This window comes from Ailuropoda melanoleuca, chromosome 3, assembly GCF_002007445.2.
Source record: "Ailuropoda melanoleuca isolate Jingjing chromosome 3, ASM200744v2, whole genome shotgun sequence".
NCBI classification, from domain to species: Eukaryota; Metazoa; Chordata; class Mammalia; order Carnivora; family Ursidae; genus Ailuropoda; species Ailuropoda melanoleuca.
The window spans coordinates 139,673,256-139,694,980 of NC_048220.1; positions in this window are offsets into that span (position 1 = coordinate 139,673,256).

Below are 21,725 nucleotides of genomic sequence, written 5' to 3' on the forward strand. Positions count from 1 at the left end.
GCCTGGGGGCCTTCTCTGCCTCCCTGTCCTTCCTGTGGAGGTCCCCCCAACACCTCCTCCTGGTCTCCTGCCCTCCCTGGCCCATTGGAGAACCAGCGGGTCTAGGCAGCTCTTGCAGCCCAGAGGAGGGTCTGGGTGGGGCTGGCGGGACAGTACCCCCCTCTACTGGGAGCCCAAGGGCCGGGGTGAATCCCTGAGGCCACAGCCCAGGACTACAGGGCCATTGTGTATTTTTGACTTCAGATAAAACCAGGGAGAGATTTCAGATTGGGGGGCAGGGGGACTGGATGCAGATCCCACCAGACCTGGAAGACAGATCACCATGGAACACTCGGAGCAAAACAGAACATAGAGTTGAACAAATTCTCTTTCTTAGAACCATCCAATTTTCTGCGTGTGATCTTTTTGATGTCTTTGTTGTTTACCTTCTTAGGGCAGCTTTAGCTCGTGTATCAAGTAAAAAGCCACGTTTCAATGGCTGGACCTAGTGGTAGTTGCATTCTGTGCAAGTCCAGTGAAGACATTCCTGGCTGCTGGGCAAGGCTCACCTGGTGACTCGGGGACCCCGGCTCCTTCCTTTGGGGAGTCCAGGGCCATGGCTCCCTCTGCATCCCGACAGGGTGGGGATAGCAAAAGGGATGGAGGTGGGCCTCTTACCTCCCATGTAGTTGGCAAAAATTAGGCCCCTTGCCGTCAGCTTCCCCAGAGCCCCAGAGGGGGTGCGCCAGGGAGCTGCCAGCTCCCGGGTTTACTGCCCCAGCACAGCGGCACGAGGGAGGCGGCGAGTGGGAGAGGCGCTTCTCCAGCAGGAGACCTGGTTTCTGCTAGAAAGGGGGGATGATGCTTAGCTGGTTCAAATGGCCGATGTCCGTCACAGGCGCCCGGGTTGGTGAGTCCTGCCCTGGAGTCAGGGGTGGGGGGATGGCTTCCCTGGCAAGGCAGAGGCATAGGGATGCCATGGAGGAGACTGGGGCTGTGGGGGTGGGGTCACAACTAGGCCCTGAAGACACCAGACACAGCCTTGTCTCCCAGGGAAGTTTGGGGAATGTTCTGGAAGGACCTGCCCAGAATGCACTGGAGAGAGCAGTGGGGTGTAGCATTAGCTCCTTGGTCCTATTAAAGCAGAGGCAGCTAGCAGCCCTTACCGAGCTCCTCTTCTGTCCCGTACAGAGGGTTTCCGGAGTCGGATGGATAGTCCATTGCAGGAAGCACCGACTCCCCAGTGCATGGATGGCACGGCAGGGCAGGGGCGGGGGGCTCAACCTTGGTCTCCGGCTGGTGCTACCCGTCGTGAGAAAGACCCTGCCCTGGCCATTCCGGGAGCCAGGTGACAGGCAGGGCCCAGAGCCTCGCTCTCCTCTGGCCCCTGGGGCTCTTACTTATTTGCACTGGGCAGAGTTGTGGGGTGCCCGGTCTCTGCGTGAGGGACACTGTGTACCTACCCAGCGCTCCCTGCGGCTCCTTTCAGTGGTTCTGAATTTGTGGCTGCTCTGTCACCTGTCTGCAGATGTGGAAACCGGTTCATAGAGTGATTTAAACCCCCAGCCTGAAAAATATGTTCTGGGAAAGTGTAGGGCGGAGGATGTCTTTCCGTCTGGTTTATGGCTTCCCTCGCCAAGCGGTGCGTCCTCTGCCCTTGGCCTTGCCGAGATTTTATAACCCGCGCTCATTCTGGGTCAGGCAGGGCCCTCTCGGACTCATAGGAGAGAGGACACCAGCCCCGCTTTCTGTGTGTGCTGGATCTTTCTGTGCTCGCCTGGATACAACAGTTGTAAGCAAAGACTCCGGTAAATAAATAGTTCTGTTCCCACCAAAATTGCCTATGCTGGAATTTTTGCCTTTAAAAGAAACATGAATAATGACTGGGACAGAGCATTCTTTTATTTGAACCCGGATGAGCTTTACACAGATAGTAGAAATGTGAGAAAGCCCCAGCTAAGTGTATTCTCTGGGTTATAAATTCCTTTTCTCTCTAATGCCTCTGCCTTATCTGGAGATTCTCTTGGCTGCACTCTCTTCTTTCAGTTCTGTCTTCTTTATTCACTGTGTTCCTTCTTTTCTCAGATTTTACTAGCTCAGCAGCTGCAGGTGAATTGAGCCAAGAATACTTGCTCTGGGTGGCGAAAAAATGCACTTTGCCTCCGTGGTCCTGCTCCCTCTGAGCACACTGGTCCCCTTATGTAACTCTGTCCTTTTCAGAATCTGCTCTGCCACAGCTCGGTTAACAAAAAGGCAACGCATGACGATTTCAAATGACAGGGCTCCTTGGCTTTCCTTGGCTGCCCTTGAAACTGAGCACCTTTCCCAGCTTACCCTCAATGTGTGTTCTTTGGCTGTGTCTGCAGGACACTTCAAAACTTATTATTATTATTATTTTTCAGCAAAAGAGCTGTGTGACTGGATGCATTTTCAAAATAGCAAGTTTCCTTGAAATTTTGTAATGAGCAAGTGGTTTTGTTGCTGGGGCCGGAAATAATGGTGGCTCTGGCAAAATGGAAATGTAACTGCTCCCTCACATTGCTCTCAGAACTCTCACTTGAAAGAAGGGTGTGATCTGTATGCTTTGGGGAGAGTTACGGCTTTCTAAATATGACCTAAGCCTACCCTAGACATTGTAATTGAACTTGAAAAGACCCGAGCCTGCGGTGTCAGCAGTGCAGAGGAGTGAATAGAGGCCCGATTTGGGGAAGACAGGGTCAAGAGGAACCTAGAGAAAGAGGGTGAGGACAAAAAATACATCCTAATGGCAGATATAGGCCCAGAATTATCAGTTGTGATGATATAAAAATGAAATAAAATCAGGCAAAAACAAAATGACTCTGAAAGTTTTAAAATTAATTAAAAAAATAATGTAGCAATATACATACAGGTAAATTTTTCTTAAATTTTTTAAATTATATTATGTTAGTCACCATACAGTACATCCCTGGTTTTTGATGTAAAGTTCGATGATTCATTAGTTGCGTATAACACCCAGTGTACCATGCAATACGTGCCCTCCTTACTACCCATCACCAGTCCATCCCATTCCCCCACCCCCTCCCCTCTGAAGCCCTCAGTTTGTTTCCCAGAGTCCATAGTCTCTCATGCTTCATTCCCCCTTCTGATTACCCCCCTTCTTTATCCCTTTCTTCCCCTACCGATCTTCCTAGGTCTTATGTTCCATAGATGTGAGAAATCGTATGATAATTGTCTTTCCCTGCTTGACTTATTTCACTTAGCATTATCTCCTCCAGTGCCGTCCATGTTGCAGCAAATGTTGAGAACTCATTCTTTCTGATAGCTGAGTAATATTCCATTGTATATATGGACCACAACTTCTTAATCCAGTCATCTGTTGAAGGGCATCTCGGCTCCTTCCACGATTTAGCTATTGTGGACAATGCTGCTATGAACATTGGGGTGCATATGGCCCTTCTCTTCACTACATCTGTATCTTTGGGGTAAACACCCAGTAGTGCAATGGCTGGGTCATAGGGTAGCTCAATTTTTAACTTTTTAATCAATCAGTGTCATAGATTTTATCCAGAAAAAAAATTCAAAAATCATATGATTCTCTCGATAGGTGCAGAAAAAGCATTTGACAAAATACAGCATCCTTTCCTGATTAAAACCCTTCAGAGTGTAGGGATAGAGGGTACATTTCTCAATCTCATAAAAGCCATCTATGAAAAGCCTACTGCAAGCATTATTCTCAATGGGGAAAAGCTGGAAGCCTTTCCCTTAAGATCAGNCATCTGTGAAAAGCCTGCAGCAAATATCATTCTCAATGGGGAAAAGCTGGAAGCCTTTCACTTAAGATCAGGTATACATACAGATAAATTAAAACTCAAGATGGAAGTTATTAAGAAGGACAGAGACAGACATTTCATGTTAATAAAAAGTGAAAATGCACCAAGGAAATTTTTTTTTTTAAGATTTTATTTATTTATTTGACAGAGATAGAGACAGTCAGCGAGAGAGGGAACACAAGCAGGGGGAGTGGGAGAGGAAGAAGCAGGCTCTCAGCAGAGGAGCCTGACGTGGGGCTCGATCCCANTTCGATCCCACAATGCCAGGATCACGCCCTGAGCCGAAGGCAGACGCCCAACCGCTGTGCCACCCAGGCGCCCCCGAGGAATTGTTTTGACACCGTAGACACTTACTACCACATCTTTGTAGTATGTAGAGCAAAATTTCCTTGAATTATAAGGAGAAATTGCCAAACTCAGAGTGGAAGAGATTTAACCCACCGTTCCTGTACTTAGCAGATTGGTGGCCCTGAAAATATGTTCATGTCCCAGTCCCCGGAACGTCTGAGTATTACTTTATTAGGAAAAAGTCTTTGCAGATGTGATTATGTTGGGAGTCTTGAGGTGAGGTCATCTCGGATCATCAGGTGCGCCCTACGTCACAACTGTCCTTATAGGAGAGAAGCAGAGGGAGACCGGACAGACATGGAGACGGTGATATGGAGCCAGAGGGAGGGTTGGGAGTGACGTGGCCTCAAGCCCGGGATGGGGCCACCGCTAGGTGCTGGAGGTGGGACGGGATGGATCTCTCCCAGCGTCTCAGGAAGGAGTGTGGCCCTGCTGACACCTTGATTTCGGGCTTTTGGCCTCCAGAACCTTGAGAGAAGAAACTCCTGTTGGTGTGAGCCACTACGTCTGTGGTGATTTGTGAGGGCAGCCCCAGGAAACAATACAGTTCTCAAAAGTGGACAGATAAAGTAAAAGAATAACTAAGAATATTAAGGGTTTGAAGAATTTAACTCGACGTCCAACTGAGTATACTCATTCTTTTTAAATACAGAGGAAAATTTATAAGTATTAACCATGTCCTAGGTAACAAAGAAAAACGCACAGTTTTCCAAGACTGGAGTCATCGACTCCTATCCTTTTGGGGCAGTGCAATGAGGATAGTAACCACCAATAAAAAGATAAGCAGAACATTCCCCACATACATTGGGAGATTAAAAAATACCTTCAAAGTAATTCATATTTTGACAAGAAAATCAAACGGAGTTGAAGTACCTAGGGCCAAATGACTTGTAAAATTTCTACATATAAAGTTGGGGAGATAAAGCCAAAGGGGTCCTCACAGGGGAATTTACAGTCAGAATTACATTTATTAGAAAACAAGAAAGACTGAAAAGAAATTAGCTAAGCTTTCGTCTTGAGAAACTATAAAAAGGAACAACAAAACACATCTAAGCAAAGTTGAAGGAAGGAAATAAGAGCAGAAATTAGTGAACTAGAAAGCCAGAAAGTCCCCCAGAGTTCATCAAAACCAAAAGCAAGTTCTTTGAAATGCTTAATGAAATTGACAAACTTTTGGCTGTTATAATCAATAAGAGAAAGTAAGCATAAATAAATATCACATGGAACCAGAAAAGGTCTATGGATACATTTGACCCTTAAAACTATTAAAGAATTGAATATTTTTATACTAATACATTAAGAAAGTAGCTGATATTGAAAACTTCTTAATATAAATAATCAAGTTTGACCCCAAAACAAGTAGAAAACTTGAATAGAGAAACAATCATAAAATAAACGGAAATGATGGACAAAGATCGATAAGCAGGAAGCACCAGGTTGTATAGTTTAGTAGGTGACTGCTACACAATAATTCAAGGAACAAGTAACCCAGACCTGGAGAAACTGTTACAGAGTGAAGAAAAATATGGAAAGCTAACCAACCCACTTTATGAAGTTAGTAAAAACCCTACTATCGAGCTCCACCAGGAAAGAAGAAGGAAAAAACCAAAGACTCATTACACTTATGAATATCCAGGCAAAAACTGTAATGAAAATATTAGGAAATTGAATCCTATAGTTTATTAATGGAATAATACATCTTGAGCCAATAGGGTTGGTTCAGGAAAGAATAGTTATCAGTGTGGCTAACTGTCTTAAATGAAGTAAAAAACATCTGTGATTTTCATAATAGATGCTACCCACCCTACCTCATCCACCATATAAACACCCAGAAAGTGAATCAAAGGGAGCCTCCTGAGCTGATAAAGAATATATACCCCACAATTGTAGGTGCCACCATTTTTAATGATAAAACAAGATTAAAGTCAAGTCACTGCTGCTCTGTTATATATCTTAGCCAAATTTCAAGAAAAGAAATACAAATTGGAAAGGAAGAAACAATGTTCAGATGTTATAATTGTTAAATTTGAAACACCAATGAATCACCCGATAAATGATTAGAGTCAATACATTAGTAGGAATGCTGAATGGAAGTTGAACATATAAAGATCAGTAATTTTTCTTATGCTAACAATAACTAATTAGAAATTACATTAGGAAAAATGATCCCATTCATAATAACAATGAAATCTGTTATGTACCTGAGAATGGACCTGTGGCCACCATGCCAGGGGCGTAGCTACTCTCCTTCCTTCTTTACTCTAAAAACTGGAATTCATTTGGGTGGGCAATATCCTCACATAAAAATACTTGATGTCCCAGCATCCTTTGTAACTCGAGCTGGCCATGTGATGAAGGTCACATGCTCAAAGCAACAGGCAGAATTCCCATGGGAGGCCGTTCCTCAACAGATAAGAAGATAATGCCCCTTCTTTCTGCTTGGAATACAGACAAGACGCTGGGAGGTACAACAGCCTTCTTGCGATCAACGTGTGCAAGCTTACTGCTGGGGATTGTGGAAGGAAAAATAGAAGATGCTTTGTTCCTTGGTGATCTCCTGGGGTAAGGCACTGGCCCTGACCTGCCTTACCTTGGCTTCTTGGGCAGAGTAGGGGTGGGGGCAAGGAGACCTCACTCTCTGGCTGGGAGCAGTGAAGCTTACATTCCATGGATTTCCTTCCTGGGCTCCTTTTTCTTACTCCTGCCATTGGCTGAAGTGTGCTGGGGAGATCCCTTCATCAGAATCACCTGGTATGGAGTGCCTGGGTGGCTCATTTGGTTAAGTGTCTGCCTTTGGCTCAGGTTATGATCCCGGAGTCCTGGGATCGAGCTCCGCATTGGGCTCCTTGCTTATCCGGGAGCCTGCATCTCCCTCTCCCTCTGCCGTTCCCCCTGCTTGTGCTTTCTGTCTGTCTCTCTCTCTGTCGAATGAATAAAAAAAAAAAATCTCAAGAATCACCTTGGTAGGGGACTGTTTAGCCACAGAATGACGAGATGCCATCTAGACCCACTGAATCAGAACCTTTTGTGGGGGAGCGGGTCAGGGAATATGCATTTTGACTCCCCTTCTCCCATATGCTATTTTTAGATTCTGGGTGCACTGAGCTGAAGAAGTAGTTTCTGGATAAAGATGCTGCTCTAGACCCACTCAGGGCCTGCCTGGGACAGTTTCGGATGGACAGGTGTGTTAGTCAGCTTGGGCTGTCGTGACAAAAGACTACTGAGTGGATGGGTTGAACAGCAGAAATGTTCTCCTTTGTGTTCAGGGTCTGGGCCTGCTCTGGAGGCTGGAAGTCCAAGATCAAGGTTCCAGTGGATTCGGATCCTTGCGAGAGCTCGCTTACTGGCTCGCAGGTTGCACCTTCTCACTGTGCCCGCATGTGGCTTTCTTCTGTGAGTGCACGTGGGGACAGAGAACAAGGGAACTCTGCAGGCTTTCATAAGGACACTAATCCCTTTGGATCAGGGCCCCACCCTGATGACCTCGTTAAACCCTAATTTCTTCCTCAGAGGCCTTGTCTCCAAAGACAGCCACACTGGGGGTTGGGCTTCAACATAAGAATCTTGGGTGGGGGGACACAGACATTCAGTTTGTAACAACAGACCTCGCTGCTGTCCTTATCAGCGCAGAGTGACAGGCAGGTGGCTGCGTTTTGCTTAGTTTGCTGTGATGCTGTTGGGAACCATGGAATAGGTAGAGGGCAACCTGGCCACCCGAGTTAGCCACTGGTCACTCTCCCTAATAATTCTATGACTTTCCATTCTCTGTGTGGCACTCGTCACTAACGTTTTCTTAAGTGTTCTTGTGCATTATGTATTTTGTGGCCTAGTCTCCTTGATGAGTAGAAAGTGCCTAGCAGTTATTAACTGAGTAACGGATAGTCACAGCTTCGAGGTCGGTGTGTTAGTTTCCCAGGGTTGTTGTAACAAAGTACAATAGACTGGGGGCGGGGGGGCTCAAACAATAGAAAGTTATTGTCTCATAGTTCTGGAGCCTGGAAGTCCAAGATCACTGTGTCCGCACGGCTGTGCACCTGCTGAGACTCTGGGAGCATCCTTCCTGGTCTCTTCCAGATTCTGCTGGAGGCCAGCAATGCCTGGTATCCCTTTGCTTGAAGCTGCACCCTGCCAGCCTCTGCCTTTGTCATCACTGGCCTTCTTCTCGTCTTCCCTCTGTGCGAATCTATGTCTGTGTCCACATTTCCCCTTAGATAAGGACACAGTCCTACCAGATTAGGGCCCACCCTAATGACCTTCACTTAATCACCTCTAAAGACCTTATTTTCAAATCAGATCTCATTTGCAGGTGTGGGGGAGGGGGGCGGGGTTAGGACTTGAGGATATCTTTCATGAAGGATGTAATTCAACCCACCACAGGGTGGATTCTTCAGATTACAAGTTACTTCTGTGATTTTGAGTGAATTGCGTTGGGTCTTTTCCAGCCAGCAGCATCATGTTCCACTCTCTCGGCTGCAGCTTGTCCCCTGGTGGGCTGGGTGCCTGGGGGGACCACGTCCCACTCTCTTCTGCAGCTGGCTGCTGGCACTGGGGTTGCACCATGGGCTGCTCTCCACGAATCTGTCCAAGACTGAACCAGGGGCGCTGGGCTGTCTCCTGCAGTCTGCCCAAGGGACGAGCTCAAAGTCGGGCCCGAAATAAAAGAATGCCAACTTTGGGCCACATTCTCTGATTCTGTAGGTGTCTATCCCTGATAATATATAAAAGCGGGGGAAGGTTGGTCGATTTTTGGATAATACTGAAAAAAATTCCCATAGTTTACTGGCCACTGGGGCCACGTTCATGATAGAGAATGGATTTTGGTTCAAAAGGAAATTGCCAATTTACCCTACAGGAACTCTGAAAGTTTTATTAAAAAATACTGCAAGCAAGTGTAGCCTCTGAGGCGTGTGTGTGGGTGGGGGAGTTTGGCGGTGGAGAAGGTGAGCCCTGTGACAGAAGAGAGAGAGAGGAAGTTAGGCGGAAAGCAGCAAGCGAGCTGCCAGAGGGAAAATTCTGGAAGGCCTTGACTCCCCCGTCATGCTTAGAGAAAGCAGGAGGCAGCCACTCCTAGCGAGCCTGTTAATAAGAAGTTGGACACGGTGGAAGCCTGTGTGTATGAAACTCACTTTATTTGACAGAAAATAAGGTGCAGAGAGTCCTCTGCAAATTTGTCAATGACTTTCTCAAAATTTGATCTTGTCCTATTTGTATTTATTTATTTGTTTATTTTAAAGATTTTATTTTTAAGTAATCTCCACACCCAGCGTGCGGCTTGAACTCAACAACCCCAAGATCAAGAGTCGCGTGCTCCACAGACTGAGCCAGCCAGCTTTGTGAATCTATTTTCATGTGTACTCGAAGAATGCTTTTTTTTTTTTTTTTTAAATCACTTACTCATATGAAGAAGGAAACGTCACGTTGAAGATGTTAATGGATAAGTTTGGCAAAGATTCATAAAAATCCCATTTTATAGTAAATTCCAGAAATTGGGTTCATGACTTTGATGCAACTCATTTTTCAAATCCCACCCACCAGTTATGCCATTTAAAACACTGAAAATACTCATTTGGAGTCTTTTAAACAGATGAGGAAATTCTGTGTTAAGGGTGCAGTTATGAGAGTTTAACAGAGGACACATCTTGTTTTGGGTGGTTAAGTCGTGTCATACCGGAAGCATTTCCATGTGTCTGTTCAGAAGCTCCCTGTATAACGTCACTCTCTGGCGTTCTCACATTCGATGTTACTTTTACTTTGAAGGGACAGTTGGAGCATCTGTTTTTTTTCCAAAGTATTTGTACGATTGATGAATACTTAACTAGTTATCTTAAAAAAAATCAAGCCAGTTTGGACACCTTATTGTTTCGGTTCAAGTTAAGTGTAACTAACCTCTTGTGTATACTTGACAATTGTTGTAAGTACCTTGCCTTCCCTCCTGAATCTCGGTGAGGCCACAGAATTAGTCGTGGGCTCCCACTTCATGACATCGTATGCTATTGAAAAGAACAGAATCTGCACCTGTCTGTGATGGGCAGATATGACTGTAACACGCCACCAGACCCTGAACACGAGCCCTCACGTGGGGGCACCACCACCACCTCCCTGGCGTGCACCCTCCCTCCCCACAGGTGACCTTGTGATTGGCTGTCACAAGGACCAGTGGGCCACCAGCGTTCATCTGTATTTCAGACACAGGTTATGTGGCCTCAAGCAAGTCACTCATTTCCCAGCCTCAGTTCTGTGAAATGAGGCCAGTCACGGCCGCAGTGCCTCAGGGCTGCTGAGTGGATAAAATGGGAGTCGACAAGGAGAAAACGCGTGGTAAGCACATTCTGGATGTTGGGTCTTCATGGTTCTTTAGAGATGAGAGAATGGAGCTAAGATAGTGGCAGAGACAGTGCAGAGAGCTGGGGACCTGGGGAAGTGCAGTCAATTCTGGGCTGGGTGAAGGGGCCCTTTTCCTCACGGTGATATGGCATTTGACTGGGTCCTAGAACTGGGACACTTTAATGGGTGGGAATTGAGGGCAAGTGGCTTCCTGGTGGTGAAGGCCCAGTGGAAGTAGGAATCCTGTGGAGAATGCACGCTGGCCTGGGGCAGCAGGGGAGGCTGTCCAAACCGGGGGTGGGGAGGGTGGGTGAGGCTGTGGTCTCTCAGCAGAGGCCATGATCATGTAAGAGTCGTAGTCCCCATGCAACCCCAGGCCCATCTGTCTCCCACAGTATCCCCGGGGCCTCATGCATTTTGGCAGTTGGGTTGGACTTGTCTGTGTCCACAGGTCGGGAGATCATCTCTGCCCCTTCCTTTGTCCCCTTGCACCTTTGGCCTTGCCCTTGCACTAGTTTGATTTGTCTAGAAGGGCTTGGATACTTAGAAAGGGATGCTGAATAATGATCTTTGAATTATTAATGATTTCAGCATTTTGTAATTAAAATGCTCATTTTCTCCATGAATTTTAAGCGCACATATATCACAAATACAGACAGAATCTATTTTAATGAATAACATTAAAACACTCAGTTCCAAGTAATGAGGATATTTCCACATCTTGGCTGATGGTCCATATTTGATTCATTCATTTATTTATCCATTCACTTACTAAATATTTTGCTCCCCCCACCACTACGGGGAAAGCGTTAATACAGTTTTGCAAATGTGGCTTCAGTAAATTATGATGAAACAAATTCTCTGTGCCTGAGTAGCACCCAGTCCATCTTACGGAAGATACTCTTTTGGCTGCGTATTTCATGATAATACCTCGATCGGGGCACACCTGCTTGCTGGGAAATAGTGCTGACTATTTTGGAAAACACTCTGGTGGGAAAGGGGAAGTTTCTCAGGGCAGGGCCAAGAGGACTGAAGGGAACAATGAGTTACTTTGTAAAATCAAGTCATTTGATTTTGAGGTTTCCCAGGGCCTGAAAGGATGGCCGAGAGGTGACAGGAAATGTGAGGAAGTCTCAGGACAGATGCTGTTTTCCAGACATAGGCCCCCATAACATATCCCATTGCCCGTGCTCTTCTATCGAGAGGTGAAACTGTGTCCTTCCTCTGGGCCCTGGGTGGACCTTTGTGATTGCCTCAAAGCGCTAGAAACATCCAGATGCAGGTCTTTGTATGGATGTAAGTTTTCAGTTTCTTTGGGTAAATACCAAGGGGTGTGGTTACTGGATCTTATGGCAAAAGGATGTTTGATTTTATAAGAAATCACCCAGCTGTCCTTCAAAATGCTGTACAATGAATGAGAGCCCCTGTTGCTCCGTGTCCTCAAGCATTTGGCGTCGTCCATGTTCCTGATTTGTGCCATTCTGATAGTTGTGTAACAGAGACTGTTTTTAACTACTTAGTTGGTGGTGGTATGTGAATGGCAGTAGTGACGAGGTGGGGAGGGGGAAGTTGGTGAAGGGTGTGTTACTGAGCAGGACACCCTGTAGGCAGCTGGAGGTGAGTCCCACAGGGGTTCTCTGGGAGGCTGTGTGGTGTTCCCCCTTGGGATGGGGGGGGTGGAGAGACACTGGGCATGTGTCTCCTGTTCCCATTCCCACTGGGGGGGGGGTGTCATGGCGGGAAGTTCCTCTGGGCAGCTCCTCCCCTCCCCTGTGCTCTGAGTGAGCTCTCCAGCACCCAGAGAGAAGCCTTCATTCCTGCAGGATATGAGATCTTGGTATTCACCCCGTTCTCTTGAAACTACAAGGTCTGCAGTTTCATACTGAACAGAAATATGGGGCAAGGGAGAAAGAAGAGATACCCCAACAAATCCTTCAGGCTTCAAAGTCCTTCTTGACACCACCCCTCTCATTTTCCACTGGACCCTGACTCTGGCTATTGGCTCATTGGCATGAGCAAGGCAAAATAGACTCATGGGGGTCTCAGCTTCCCATCGATCTGTGACTGTTTCCTGTTTTGGTCATGGTTGTGATCATAACCCAAGGTTATGGGCATGGGAAGCTAAACTTCCAGTGCGTTACCAGCTAGCACAGTAAGAGGGGCCACTCCTACCTCTCCACTCCCTGTTTCCTGGGCCTGTGCTCCTGGCTATGGGGGAAGATCACACCATATGTTGATCACTGGCCAAATCCTTAAACTTTAAAGCAGACATGTACCCTCTAACCTTATAGATGTTTGCTTCCAGCTGGTACCGTAATTGGGCTTTTAGTGCACCATTCCATCATTGTGTCAAACCAACTGCTTCTGGGCAACAGACATGTGCTAGACGCAGGGAATGCTATAGGCATGAGACCATTGAATCACTTCCCTTATTGAAAATGTCCCTTAGTTGGTGTTTTGTGGGATACCAGGGTGCTGGCTCAGGCATTCTGACATTCTGTAAATCCACTCCTGGTGAAGCTGAAGGAAGTGTTGAGGGCAGGGGGAGAAATTCATACTTGGAATATAATGTAGCCTATGGGGACAAGGCATTGTCCCCTCCATAAAGGGAGGAGTCCAAGGTCATGAGCCTGCCAGCACGGAGCCAGCTGGTCCCCCCAGGGATGGTTCCATAGGAGAAGCTCGGTACCGTCCTCTGCTGTGGCAGGTGGGACACTCAGCAGTGATGGTGACCATATTTACCTCGCTGAGGGCAGCCATGCTGTTGGGCTGTTGAGTTGATGCATGGTATCCAGCTTGACCCCGTGTCCAGGTCTTCCTGTCCACCGGTTATAGAACGCCTCTTCCGCTACGGCTGTCCTCGGCGGGCGTTTACACGGCACACATATGTCACATCCTCAGAGGTCTCTCCACAGAGCTTGCCCTCACTTCTTTACTCTCAGTGCTCCAGTTTTGTTCTCTCAAAGCCCCTGACCAGCTGGCCCGCTCATCGGCCCCTGCTCAGCAGTCTGGTACATTCACATCTTCAATGATTGATCCTTCTGCAGGGAAACCGGATGTAGTCCCTGCAGTTCTGTCTCGAGGGGGATTTCTAATCCAGCGTCTTTCAGAGTTGGCCCCGAGCTCAGCAGCCTCTTCCTGGGTGTACAGGTAGCTCCCTAATCCCGTCCATGAACCAGGCTCTGACTCTTTCCTCCTCCATTAACTGGCCACCATGTGGGATGGTGCAGACAGAGCAGGGGGTTCGGGGGTCTAAACCACCTCCTTTGCAGTTTGTTCATGTTTCCCACACTGGCTCGGACCTGCTCTCCACGTACCATTTCCATTCTGTAAGGAAATGCTCTGAAGCACGTTCACGATGGTTTGGTAGATGAGAAGATACCCAGTTGTGCGCACATTGTGCCTGTGTCTTGTGGCCAGGCTTTCTGTCTGCACCGGGGCCAGGTAAGGAAGGAGCTGCCTGCCCGATGGAGGGGGTTGCTGACGGAGGGAGGCAGTGCCCGCTTCTGCACCCTGGGGCTCTGGGCTGTGACACTCCTGTCGGAGCTGCTCAGAGGCATCACACACCATCCAGTATCACTGGGCCAAGTAGTCTAAGGTCAAAGTCCAGGGCAGTGTTCTGTCTCCGTCCTCGGCACAGCCCTCTGTGCTCGAGATTGTGCTCCTTCTGGGTTGACAGGGTGAGTTTCTGGGTTACATGGCTAGAGAAGCATTTTATTTATTTTTATTTTATTTATTTATTTATTTATTTTGGCACTCCAAAAAACCAATTTTTATTTATTTATTTATTTATTTATTTATTTCTTATACTATGTTAGTCACCATACAGTACATCCCTAGTTTTTGATGTAAAGCTCCATGATTCATTACTTGCGTATAACACCCAGTGCACCATGCAATACGCCCTCCTTACTACCCATCACCGGCCTATCCCATTCCCCCACCCCCCTCCCCTCTGAAGCCCTCAGTTTGTTTCCCAGAGTCCATAGTCTTAGAGAAGCATTTTAAATGTGGTTTTTCTTGCCTTCTAAATCCAAGGAAGCGTACAAAATTTGTGCCTCTTTTTTCATGCAGTGCAAGGGTAAAAACTTGTTTCTCATTGCAGAGCAAGTATCCTGCCCCCTGAAGCCCTAGAAACTTCTTGATGTGCCAGGCTCCTGAGCGAGTGGGTTCATTGCTATCCCCTGGCCTATGTGAACATGAAGGCTTGCAGTAGAATGATGAGAATTAGGATAAATGTGGACGGCATGCTGGAGTGGGAAAATGACCATCTTCTAGCCAGTAAAGATCAGTTCAGGCAAAAGTCATCACTGGGTGCTCACCTGGTGGGGGGCCGCTTTGAAAAGCAAGGTGTCTGCATGGCCTCACTGTGTCGCCCTACAGACTGCTTGTAATTACAAGGAGAAAAAGAGCAACTACGCAAGGGAGAAACTGGACACTACTTTGACCAGGTAGTAGAAATTAGCATCACCGATGAGAAGCAGATCAGATATCATGGTCTTCCACGTATGATGCCCTGAGAAGGACAGAGCATCACTCCATGGAATTTTTTTTTTTTTTTTTTCCTTTTTTTTTTTTTTGTCCTGGAGTGGTGTAACCTGAGTCCATCCACGAGGGAGCATGGAACAAACCCAAAATGAGGAAGAGTCTATTTTTAAAAAAATTTGTATGTTTGAGAGAGAGAGAGAGAGGGAGAGAATATGAGTGGGGAGGGGCAGAGGAGAGGGAGAGAGAGCATCCTTAAGCAAACTCCCCTCTGCGCATGGAGCCTGATGTGGGGCTCGATATCACAACCCTGAGATCATGATCTGAGCTGAAATCAAGAATCAGCTGCTTAAGCAACTGAGCCACCCAGGTGCCCCAGGAAGAATCTATTAAAAATAAATTATATTTTTTAATAGTATGCTTTCATCCATTTGGGCTGCTATAAAAAATACCATAAACTGAGTGGTTTAGTAAATTATGCATTAAAATGAGCCAGAGTCAGTGGGATGCAGTATGGATATCAGAAGGACTTCTTTCTTTTGGAGCCCTTTATTTTAACCAAAATTCTGACCAAAACTCTCCCATATAACTACATCTCCCTTTCGGCCAACTAGCAAGTCAACTAGTGGGTTTCAAGTGTTATGTCTGTACATGGACTCACATTCCACAGCTTCCGGGAATGTTTCAAGTGTCCTTTAATGCAGCTCTTCCTAGAGCTGTCCTGTGGGCATTGCTATATCAAAATATTTTCTTTCAAATTGAAAATCCCAGTAACTCCAAATCATCATGCAATGAAGCAGGAGAAAATCTGATTTAATACCCATCTCGGCAAACTGAACACTTAGGTGAGGAAGGCGGAGGCTGAGGAATTCCTTCAGGATGGAGAAAGAAGCTGGTGACCTCAGGCAGCCACTCATCCATGGACAGCAAGGGAGGGAGGAAAGTTCTCGCAAAGGCCAGGATGTCACGTGGGATTTCAGGGGAGCACTCCTTGGGGGCTCTGACCAGCTTAGGAAATGAAGTTTTAGAAACCCGACTCACTCTTCTGTCAATCCCAATTCCAGAGCTTTTTCTTCCTGCCCCACACCTTCCCCTCTGTACTGGGTTGAATAGCGTCCTCCCAACCTCATCTCCACCTGGAGCCTCAGATCGGGATCTTCTTTGGAAGTAGTGTTTGTAGATGTAATTAGTAGGGATGAGGTCATACCAGGGTGGGGTGGGCTCTAACCCAGTGGCTGGTGTCCTTATAAGAGGAGAGAACAGGGACACAGACACAGAGGGTCACTTGGTGATGGAAGCAGAGGCTGGAGGGGTTGCATCTATAAGCCAGGGGATGCTGAGGATTGCTGGCGAACCAGCAGATGCTAGAAGGGGCAAAAGAGGCTCCTTTGCAGAGCCTCTAGTGGGCACGTGACCCTGCCGACACCTTAACCTTGCACTTCTGGCCTCCAGGACCATGAGAGGTTTCTCTTGTTTTAAGCAACTCAGTTGGTAGTCATTTGTTCTGGCAGCCCTGGGAAGATAACACACCCTCTTAGAAGAAGATGTGTAGTTCTTTGGGAGCCATTTGGAAGACCAGAAACTTCTTTATCTTCTTGGGTGGCCTGGGGTCTCTCAGCTTGGTGCTGTTTGCGCTCACAGGTGAGTTAAGTAGCTGAACACAGGCTAGTTTGGGGTTTGAAGCTGTTAAACTGTCAGGCTTATTTCAGAGATGGTGCCTTATCTTTTTGCCATCTGAGGGCTCCTTTGAGCTGAGTCTCAACTGGTCTCTTGAGTCCCACGAGAGAAGCTTACTCAATTATTTAATGAAGTTCTTAGCTCTGTGTCTGGTGCTGCAGGGATTCCCTCCTTTCAGGATGAGGTGGGTTTGGATGCTCAGAGATGTACAAAGTGCACAAAGCAAAGGATGGGGTGTCAAGGTGAGCCGGGCATTCTCAGTGTTGGGAGGAGGGGAGATGACATTGGGATGGGTTAACGGGGGGAGAGCCTGGGAGGGCATTGTAGGACATGCTGGAAGAAGTATCTAAGAACTGTCATCTTTGTATGAGTTTGCAGGATGGGTCAGATGAGGGGGAAGCCTGCAGATAAGGAAAAGGAGAAATCTACCTGGACAGCTTCTTTTTCTGGGTTCTGTGCTGGGACCAACTCTGCCAGCTCCAGACAGCATCACCACCAAGACAGCCCTAGCCGGTAAAAGGCAAATGGCGCCAGGACCTTGCAGCCCGTGGGCCTGAGTCCTAATTCTTGATCCGTCACTTCAGCAAGTCCTGATGACCTTTTTGTGCCTTTTTTTTGCACCCCAAAATATCAGATCACCTGCTATTGTGTCCAGTTTCAAATGGCACATAAACGATTGTAAAGTGGGTTGGAAATGTGAATGATCCAGAAATGATAGACTGCTTCCCACGGTCACACCAGTCGGGCGTGTTTGCGCTTTGTGCTGCGAAGCTTCTGATTCCCTTTACTTCCCACTGGCCTCGGTCTGAGTATCTGACTGTGAGTAGGTTTTGCTGTCTGTTTTTTGTTATAAACACACGCATGATGTTCTCTGTAAGCATCCTGATTTATATTTCCCTCTGCATTTCCTTCCTGGCTCTTTGAGGACAGATTTCCTACATCTACCAGCTTCGTAGACGTGATTAGGGGCATAGCGATGGCCATATGCACACACCATGTGGTAATTTGCAGAAGTCGAGCTCTGTAGAGCTTCTGTAGTCGAGGGAAGGCATCAAGGTGTGGAGGAAGGGGCTTGAGATCCATAAGGCTGGGTCCTGCTTGCGGGTCACATGTGGCGATTACCATTTGATGGATACCATGCTCAGGGCCAGGTGCGTCATGAAATTCTGTTGCTGTTTTTTTTTTTTTTTTGCAGTCCTTTTATTTTTTCTTGATGTGAAATTCACCATTTTAAATGAAATTAACCATTCTAAAATGAACAATTTGAACGATGCGGTGGCCTTTAGTGTATTTACAATATTGTGCAACCACCACCTCCATCTAGTTCCAAAACCTTTTCTGTACCCTGAAAGGAAGCCCTCTGCATGAAGCTGTGGCTCCCGTCCCCCCCACCCCCAATCCACCGATCTGCGTTCCTTCTCTGCAGATTTACCTGTTCTGGACATTTCGTATGAATGGAATCATACAACCTCTTGATTCAGGCTTCTTCCATTTACCATAACGTTTTTGACGTTCCTCCAAGTTGTAACGTGTCAGCACACCATTCCCACTGATGGCCGGATACTCTCCATTGTGCGGCTGTGCTGTATCTTGTTTCTGCATTCATCTGCTCACGGACATTTGAGCTTTTGTCCACCTTGGCTGTAGTGAGTAGTGTTTCCGTGAATATGCAAGTACATACATGCCTTTATTTGAGTACCAGTGTTCAGTTTTGGGGGGTGTATCCCTAGAAGTGGAATTGTTGGGTCGTAAGATAATTTTATGTTTAACTTTTCCCACAGCGGCTGCCCCATTGTATGTTCCCAGCAGCAATGTACGAAGGTGCCCACTTTTTAAACTAAAAAAAACATTTTTTATTGAAGTATAACTAGCCTATAGTGTTACATTAGTTTCACGTGTATAATACAGTGATTCAACAATTCTGTGGATTTCTCAGTGCCCATCAGGATAACCGTACTCCTAATCCCCTCCATCTCACCCATCCCCCATCCTCCCTTCTGGCAACCACCAGTTTGTTCTCTGTATTTAAGAGTCTGTTCTTTGCTTTCTCTTTTTTACTTTGTTTTTGTTTCTTAAATTCCACATGTGAATGAAATCATATGGCATTTGTCCTTTTCTGTGTGACTTATGTCACTTAGCGTTATACTCTCGATCCATTCATCCATGTTGTTGCAAATGGCAAGATTTCATTCTTTTTTATGGCGATATATAAATATACATCACATCTTCTTTAATCATTCATCTATTGACGGCCACTTGGACTGCTTCCGTATCTTGGCTGTTGTAAATAACGCTGCAGTAAACAGAGGGGTGCACATAGCTTTTCAGATGAGTGCTTTTGCTTTGGGTCAATACCCAGCAGTGGAATTACTTGATGATGTGGTTAATTCTACTTCTAATTTTTTGAGGATATGGTTTTCCGCAGTTTTTGCCCCACTTACACTCCCACCTGCCGTGCATGGGGGTCCCTTTTTTCCACATCCTCCCGGACACTTGTTATTTCTTATCTTTTTGATTCTTGACATTCTGACTGGTGTGAGGTCCTATCTTATTGCGGTTTTGGTTTGCATTTTTCTGATGACTAGTGGTGTTCAGCAGTGCTTGCCTTTAAGGAGGCACTTAACTCTCAAGGGTCACACAAGTACCAACCGTGCCTTTGAAAGACTTCTGGTATGTGTGCCTTCTTAAATGTGCTGCCCTGGGGCCCCAGTCTCCTTGCTGTTGGTCAGGGCTGTTTTCTGCATTGAAGGGCTGACTGTCTGCAACTTTCTTTTGCTTCTCCCGGAACCCCCAGCTCCATCTGTCATGCTGCTGCTATCCCACAGTAAGGAAACCCCTTGGACGGCTCATGCCTCCCTTGTCACCTGTCTGTCCCTCTGGGATCGGGCTCAGATCTGCCCCTCCTGTGTTAGGTGCCCACTGTGGACCAGTCTGCAGGGACAGGGATAGGGTCTGTAGGCAAGGGACACCTGCTGTTGGAAACCTGTGCTTGGAGAAACATTTTCCGGAATGAGGGAAGAACTTTCTCCGTGGAAGCAGGAAGGATTGATTTGGAAGATTGTCTCTCGAGTCGGGGGCAGGTCTCTCACTGTAGCTCTGGGCCCTGGACAATCTAAGGCAGGAGAGTTTTATTAGCATACCTACTGCATGGAGGAAAATAGGAAATCTGATTGCATATTGAGAATGTCTCAAGCTTGGACAATTTGCTTAGCAGCATTTCTGTTTTCTATAAAATTGACAAGGTAATTTCCTTGGCTTATGTTATACTGTCCTTCGTTACCTTTTCCCACATTGTGGCATGTGCAGAAAATGACAGCATAAATGGGATAAGTGGAGGCAGCTGCCCATAGCCGAGGTGGGGGTCTGGGCTCTGGATATTCTGGGTCTGGATATTCACCTTTAACCTATTTGCCAAATGGCACTGAGCCATGGCACCCCACTTGGAAGGCTCTCTTCTTGGGGACAGTTTCAGTGCAAAGTCATTACCTTTATTAAAAGAATCTGTACCAGGGCACTTGGGTGGCTCAGTCAGTGAAGCATCGGACTCTTGATTTTGGCTCAGGTTGTGAGCTCAGGGTTCTGGGATCCAGCCCCACATCGGTTGGTCTCTATGCTCAGCACAGAATCGGCTTGGGCTTCTCTCCCTCTCCCTCTGCCCCTCCCTCTGCTCATTCTCTCTCTCTCTACAATAAATAAATAAATAAAAATTTTAAAACAAAAATCTGTTAGTAAAGCAGTAATTCATAAATGCAGAGTCCTAAGGAAATGATAATCTGCTTGCTCAAAGAAGTGTAATGGCTACATACAACTCTTCATGCTATTCATTCATTCATTCATTCATTCATTCATTCATTCATAGTATTCTCTGTGCCCAACGTGGTGCCTGAAGTCATGACCCTGAGATCAAGAGTCGCGTGCCCTACTGACTGAGCCAGCCAGGTGCCCCCATGCAAATTTTTTAGATTTGTCAAGGATCCAAACACAAAATACCCTATCACTTTAATTTCCATTGAATTCTGTTCATCCAAAGAAGAGTTAGCCCACAGTCGAAAGCGCCTCCTCCTTACTTTGGCTACTTATTGCATCAAAATGGCTTATTAAATGCAGAACAGCATCGGTGTTACACTCACCACAGATGACGAGATGATTCCTGTGGTTGGATGTAATATCTGTTCTTTGGTTTATAGATCCAGAACACCGCAGAGTTCCATGGGAGGCCTGGCACTTGTATAATAAATCAGAACTAACTGGAAAAGGTTTCGAAGTGCCTCCTGCACTGTTATCGATGCTACTGAGACTCTCTGGAAAGTGCACAGTAGGTCTTAACGATCCCCTTTGTTTTTAGCGGAGGGTAGAGGTAGGAAAGGGTGAGCGGCTTGTCCCCTCACTTGTACAAAGTGAAATACAGTCCCATCATGCAGCAGGGCAGGCTTTGGTCGTTGTCAGTCCTGGGTAAAAGCAGCTAATTGAGAAAGTGAGGGGACCGACAGAAAGTCATTGAGTGTCAAAACTACCAATCATCCCAAACCAAGGAGCTGCTAGTCGATGGCATCGAGGCCATGGGGTGGATGGAGTGAATAATTACATGGCAAAGACTGAGGGAAAGGCTAAGAGCTCGAAATGATTTTATGATTTATTATGTAAAAACTAAGAGGCAACCCCTTGCCCTCATCTCCCGATATCCCCAGCGTTGGGAAGAGTACTTGGAACATGGTCAGGGCTCAAGAAATATTTGCTGAATGAATAAATGAATGAACCCAAGTGTTTCTCTGCACCCCTTGTCCATATCCTGGGAAAACCTCCCCCGTAACAGTGGGCAAAAAATCCGACTAGTCAGATACAAGAATAAAATGTTGTGTTAGAAATGTGAAACATTTTAAAAATTGAGAAAAAGGCACAGAGATGAAAGGCACAGCAGAGGGAATATAGTCAATAGCATTGTAGTAGTGCTGTCTGGTGACAGATGGTGGCTACGCTTTTGAGCGTGATATAACGTATAGAGTTGTCGAATAGCACTGTGTTGTACACCCGAAACCCATGTAATGTTGTGTGTCAGCCATATTTTAAAAAATTGAGCAAAAGACAATGTCTAAAACAAAA